Source organism: Ostrea edulis, chromosome 5 (genome assembly GCF_947568905.1).
Source record: "Ostrea edulis chromosome 5, xbOstEdul1.1, whole genome shotgun sequence".
Taxonomy (NCBI): Eukaryota; Metazoa; Mollusca; class Bivalvia; order Ostreida; family Ostreidae; genus Ostrea; species Ostrea edulis.
The window spans coordinates 66559432-66566390 of NC_079168.1; the positions used below are offsets into that span (position 1 = coordinate 66559432).

The 6959-nt window shown below is 33.7% G+C and overlaps 1 protein-coding gene across 4 annotated transcripts in view; it reads right to left on the reverse strand.

Moving 5' to 3' along the window:
* Window positions 1-6123, reverse strand: part of LOC130054681 (long-chain-fatty-acid--CoA ligase ACSBG2-like) — a 63563-nt gene extending 57440 nt beyond the window's left edge. The window contains exon 1 of one of the 4 annotated variants that reach the window (XM_056165169.1): window positions 6070-6123. The gene's annotated coding sequence lies outside the window, so the exon portion shown is untranslated. Of the gene's footprint in view, window positions 1-2208; window positions 2654-6069 lie in introns of those variants that run through there. The other 3 variants (XM_056165176.1, XM_056165168.1, XM_056165174.1) reach the window with 3 other exon arrangements.
* Between the last annotated feature and the right edge of the window lie 836 nt (window positions 6124-6959).

Consider the following 6959-nt stretch of genomic DNA (forward strand, 5'->3'; position numbering starts at 1 on the left):
ATTTGGAAACATGAGGCCCACAGGCCTTATCAGTCAAAGCAGCACAGTGAACACACGGAGAGCGCAAAACTGTAAACGAATAGCACACAGTGAACACACGGAGAGCGCAAAACTGTAAACGAATAGCACACAGTGAACACACGGAGAGCGCAAAACTGTAAACGAATAGCACACAGTGAACACACGGAGAGCGCAAAACTGTAAACGAATAGCACACAGTGAACACACGGAGAGCGCAAAACTGTAAACGAATAGCACACAGTGAACACACGGAGAGCGCAGTGAACACATGGAGAGTGCACGGTGAGCAAACAGAAAAATGTTAATTTAAAGTAGAACGTTTCAGGGACTGTATATATGATCATTTTGGTCTCATCCTGGTACCAAAACACCTACCCTTGGGATCACAAAATTTACAATTTTGGTAAAGGGCTACCTGCTTCTTTTAAATATCTATGACTTTAAAAGTTTCAATTTAATTAATATCAATAGCATTTAAGAAGATGCTATTCAAATGTTTTACATAGAAACACTATATGCCAAATCTGGCCATAGCTGCCCTGAAATGAGAACCTCTACCCTGAGGATCATGAAATTTACAATTTTGGTATTAAAGGGCTACCTGCTTCTTCTAAATATCCATGATTTAGTTTCAATTTAGTATCAATAGCTTTAATGAAGATGCTATTCAAATGTTTTACACAGAGAAATTTTAATAATCCAAATTTGGCCCTGCCCTGAAGTCAGAACCTTTATCCTGATCGAGGATCATAAAATTTACAATTTTGGTAGAGGTTGTCCTGCATGCTCTACTTGGCCATGCATTCAGTTTTTCTTACATATCTGTGATTGTAGAGAAAAAGATTTTTGAAAATTGGTCAATTTATGGTAGTTTTTGCCCCTAACCCACAGGAGTGTAAAAGTCCTAAAATTTATAATTTAAATCCGCCTTGTTCCAAAGATGCTTAATAACAAATCTAAAAAGAATTGGAATGGTAGTTATCAAAAGCAAATTCTTTAGTTGCTAAAAAAATTAATGCAAACATTTAATCAGTATGACCATTTTGGTTCCACCCTGGTGCGAAAGCCCCTACCCCTGGGATTATGTAAGTTCCTATTTTGGCAAAGGGTTAACTGCTCCACCTAAATATTCATTAAGATTCAATATAGTATCAATATTATTAATGAAGATGATATTTAAATGTTTTACACGAACACTATAAACATATCAAATTTGGCACTCGCTAGGAGTAGGGCCCTTTACTCCAGGAATCATGAAATTTACAATTTTGGTAGATGCCTTCCTGCTCTACACGACAATGCATTTAGTTTTCTTACAATCTAGATCGAGGAAGATTGGTAACTTTTTGCAGTTTTTGCCCCATTCCAAAGGTCCTGAGGGTGCAGGAGTCCTGAAATTTTCAATTTTTGCCGCCCTCGTCCCAAAGATGCTTCATACTAAACTTGAAAAGAATTGGAATGGTAGTTATCAAGAAGTTAAAAATGTTGAATTGTTCACACATTACAGACACAGACCAATAGCAATAGGTCACCTGAGTGACTAAGGTGACCTAAAAAAAAAAAAAACAATTTTTAAAATATTTTGTTAATTCAATAATTTAATTTTGATAAAATAATTTAAAAAAAACCAAAACAATACCTTACAGGGATTCATTCTTTTTAAAAAAAAAAAATGTCTTCATTTCTGATGTTAAATATTAAAAATATAACTCATTTAATGTTAACAACCAAAATCTGGACCTTCTGAATGCAAGGATAAGAGCAATACTTTAGCGTTAACTCTGTGTTTACGTGCATGCTTACAAATTCAATTTTGTAATTTAAAAACACCTTAATTTTGTACAGTCATAAAACATTTAAATGACACATTTTACCTAAAGTATACTTGAAATGTGATATACATTAAACCTTGATCAATATCCATGTATTTTGAAATTAATCAATAACATACCTCAATCTTTGTTTTTAAAACAAATGATAAACTCTCTATAATGCACTTCTCTCATGATATATAACTGTATTAATTATTTGGTAGAACAGTAGAAAGTAGATTAATTTTGATTATTTAAAGTGTGAAACAAAATTTGCAGGGAAATCGTAAATCTGTCCTTTTAACATAGAGACTTGAGTAAGTCTAGCATTATTACTGTTCATTAGTGAATCATGGGAAGCAAATATGTGTCTCACCATGTATATATGTCACAGGGAAAACTTCATGTAAATTCATGCTATCATTATCCTCTCATGCAAGCTCAAATGGAGATGGTATTACAGAATGGGGGCCTCCGTGGCAGAGTGGTTAGAGCATCGTGCTAAAAATCACACGGCCTCTCACCTCTGTCCCCTCTAATCCCGCTCGCGCAGGTGAGAAAGTTTCCCAGTTTACTTTTGGAAGGTCGGTGGTCTCTTCCCTGGTACATTGTATCTGGGTTCTCTCTTCCACCAATTAAAACTAGGTGCCACCAGATAATTGAAAAATTGTTGAGTGTGGCGGAAAACATCAATCAATCATCAATCATATTACAGAATGTCATCACTTTCAAACCACATGACTTACCTGTAACCAAAACAAGGAAAGAGTAAAGAAACACCTTGCAGGCTGTGCATGGTAATGCATGCTTTAACTTTTAATAATATGATATTCTAAACGTTTAAATACCAAACAACACATGTACATACTGATCACAAATAATGGAGTCTGCTCGTTCTGTTTGAATGGGTCTATTATTCGACTAAATATATTTGTTTTGTCTGCACACAGAAATATAATGCATCCCGAGTATATAGATATTGCAATAACAGTTTTTTTCTATTTACAATTATCTGTCAGCTTATCAAGATTAAGGTACATTTCTCTTTTTTAAGCTGAACATAATATAAAAAATCTTTGAAACCTAGGCCAATGAGAAACCTTTACTAAAAATCTTAAATGACTCAATTTTTCCAGGTATACACCTATTCAATCAATATCACTTCTAAATCAGTATACATGTTCAAATGATATTCCAAAGATTGTCATTCTCTGTACATCTCCGCTAGCCAAGGGTTTACGATCCATTCTGCTTCTCTACAATCGTACTGCCAACTCTACAGCCAAGAATTGCAGAGAAGCGGATCGTAAACCCTTAGCTATAGTGAAGCTGCTCTATGTAGAAAGGTATGATAATGTAAAGATTAAGAGTTATCTCCCTTTCCTTAATCAATGTTTCCAATATTCATAATATATAGCACAATTAGCTGCAATAATGTAGCCTTTTCCAATATTTTTTTTAAAAAATGGATAGGGCTACATTATTGCAGCTAATAGCACAATGTGAGCCAAACTTGGAAATGTGCCAAGGACACTGCATTTATATATATTTACATTCACTGAATCTTTTCTCTTATATTTCTTTTGAAATTGACATTGCTTTCATCATACAATGAATACATGTTTGTTGCATAATGCAAACTAGTTCGATCCGGTTTTCTATAAAATATAATATTAGTTTCTCTTTAAGCAGCTACCAACAACTGTAGTACATGTACTGAAAATACACTAGTTGTAACCCTAACCCTAATTGTAACCCTAACCCTAACTGTAACACTAACCCTAGCTCTAACTCTAACTCTAACCCTAACAGCCACCCTAACCCTAACTATAGAGCTCCTTTTTATGCATAGTACTTATTACTGCTAAGTCTGGTCACAAAAAATCTGCACAATTTCACACCAGCGGACTTAATTCATGTATTAAAGCCATATGCAACTCAGCCAACTTTCATACCCGTGGAATAATAGCCCGCAAAATTATGGATGCATGGAATTAAAAATGTCTACAGTATTTAGACATGTTTATACCTCTTTATGATCATTTTTCTTGCAGCTGGGTTAATTTTTACTGGTGCTTTTACACTGCTTTAGTTTTTTCCAGTTGCAGTTTATATGTCACGATTTGTATATAACAGAATGACGGAATCGTCGACCTACTATCTGATGTCAGGATTCGTCGTCTGATGTAGCGTTACGTTATCGATCTATAGACACTGGTCACGTTCTGTCTGTCTTATTTCAGATGTAAACTTCAAAGTACATACAACCTAAAATTACCAAGGGAAGAGGATTTCAACCTACAGTAATACTTGAAAATTTACAAAACATTTCAGTTTGTGCCTCACTATTCTTAAAATCACCCCGTTGTAGGGGTATACATGTTTCACCCATTGTAGGGGTATACATGTTTTCATGAAAACAGCTAATGGGTACGAAAATCTATTTAGAATTTTTCCAAACTAGTTAACATATGTCATCTGCATTTATGTCATGAGGTTTGATAGTCATTAAATAAAGTATGGAAAGCTACTAGTGTTAAACTTCCTAAGTTTTTCTTGTATCATTCTATAGGTACACTGTAGCATAATCTGAGTATCTTAAAAACTCTTGAGATATCTGTCGAAAGATTAAAGGTTATTTTGCCATCTTTCCATACCAAGAATTAAGCAATAGTCAAAACATACCTTAGTTACAATATATTTTACAAATTTTTATTTTTATAACATACTAAATTTTGTATAATAAAATTTAGTATAATAAAATTTTGTTATCTTATTTCAATAGTTTCTTCTCAGAGGAAACCATATCAGTATACTATTAAAACCATATTAATACGCCAGTTTTGAGATACAAACTCTTCTGTATAGGAGGTGCAATTAGTGAAACTTTGAATGCCTACAGTCAACGAGGAAGATGATGAAATGCATTAAAAGCGGCTTCTCTAAATATGTAAATGTGCGAAATACAAAATACTATCGAAAGAAATGTTTTACTGATGTGGAAGCATAAAAACAATGTCATATTTGCATGCAATATCTTAGATATGGTACTTTTGACGAACAAAATAACATAAAATGATTATGACAAGAATTCTATGTATTCAATTACCCCCTAAATACTTATCACTTACTTAGTTTGTGTATCAATTGAATTCGGGTGATCAAACAGTGTATGAGAGACTGAGTACATTCACTTACGCAATGATGCATATTTGTCCCACTCCCGCATATAAACAAATTGTTTCACGTCTCGCTATGTACGAGAGTTCTCCAAAGGGAAATAACTCGGACGTATCTCGAAGCCAACGTATTAATCTTCACCAGTTATTTATGATGCCCTTATAATACAACAATGATTTTGTTAATTGTTTTGCATAATTTTACTTCACTAAAATGTTTTATATACCAATTTTGCTTGAAATGGTGTGCCATACATCAAATTGATGATATGTACATTAGAATTTATGAGACACCTGATCTTCCTTTTGGGCAAAACAGTCTAACATGTTGTTGGCATATTTGGACAATTTCAAGTTAAGTGGTAAAACTACATAGTTTTTCATCTGTGAAGAGAAAAGACCTTAGTAAGTTTCAATCACATTTTAAAAATCATAATGAAAATGAGCCGAACACTTTGTAAATAGAACAAATTTATCTGTGAATCTGTAAGTAGCATGGACATAAGGGATATATGCTGAATTGAATTTGGGATATCACATATTCGAATAGGTAATATAATTTAATGGAGTATATGATGTATCAATGTAAATGGTCAAAAGCAGCACCTCACAGAACTTTGGAGAGTGAGCTAGAGCAAGAACATGATGATGGAGAAACAGTCTAGTCACTTGATTGACCATGAAAGCCATTAGTTAGAATAATCTAACTGTGTCTTGGGACAGGCCCTCACTGTTAAATCGGGTCCGTAGGACATTATAATTTTAACAATAGAACATTCTATCTAGCAAGCCATTAGTTTTTGTGGAAACGAGGGGCTTATTTATATTCGGTGGGGATAGAAAGACCGAATATAAATAACCCCCTCGTTTCCACAGAAACTAGCAAGCCATGAGCTATGCGTTAGCATTTAATGATGCGTATATGCTTACGCATAGTTCATGGCTTGGTCAATCAAGTGAATTTTATTGCCTATATTGATAAAATTTCAAACTCCTGTGGTCTACTGTCTAGTCCTGAAAGTGAAACAACCAGTAATAAGAGAAGAAAAGCAACTTACATTGTACAGTTGTAATTAAGCCAGGTGGATTTTTAGCCAACAGGAGTCACACGAAATATCTGAATGGAAGAAAATTTAGCGTTCATTAATTCTGCATACTTAGGCTACCTTTAAATTATTGTGCCACATATTCTCTTCGAGATTCGAGATCGGTTAGTCAGGTTAAACAGGTGGTCGAACTTACCGCTGTGCCATCACTGTTTCCCGAACCCGATCGAAATTTCAGTGTTCGTTTGGAACTTCATTAGTTCGGTGTTTACTGTAGGTTATGAGATCTATCGTCGATATGGATTTATGTATACAGTAATGCATGATGTAATATTCCTACATTTATTCAATCTGCTACCCTTTCATGCTTGGAAGAGAAACAAATCTCTGTGAATGACAATTTATATTGTGTTATATGAATAAGAAAATTATGTTGCAAAAAATATGCACATATTGTGTTTGTTTGTTTGTTTGTTTTGCTTTTTTAAATATTGTTCTCCATGAAACGCACAGTAAAATGAAGAGCATGAATTAAAAAAAAAATGAAGATAACGAACATTGATAAATCTCATAAAATATGTAATTGAGATTTTATGGAGCTATTGCCCTCTTTAATTGAATTAATGCGCGCATTAAATCATTTTTGCTCTCATCAAATGAATTAATGCGCTCATCAATTTAATTAATGAGAGCAATAATTGATTTAATGCGAGTATTAATTCAATTAATGCTCTCTTCAATTCAATTATATAATGCGCGGATCAATTGAATTAATGAGAGCAATAATGGGTTTGATGCGCGCATTAATTCAATTATTGCTCTCTTCAATTCAATTGATGAGAGCATCAATTTCGTAGAAATATTGCTCGGAATAATTGATTTAGAGCTCGGTATAAATAATT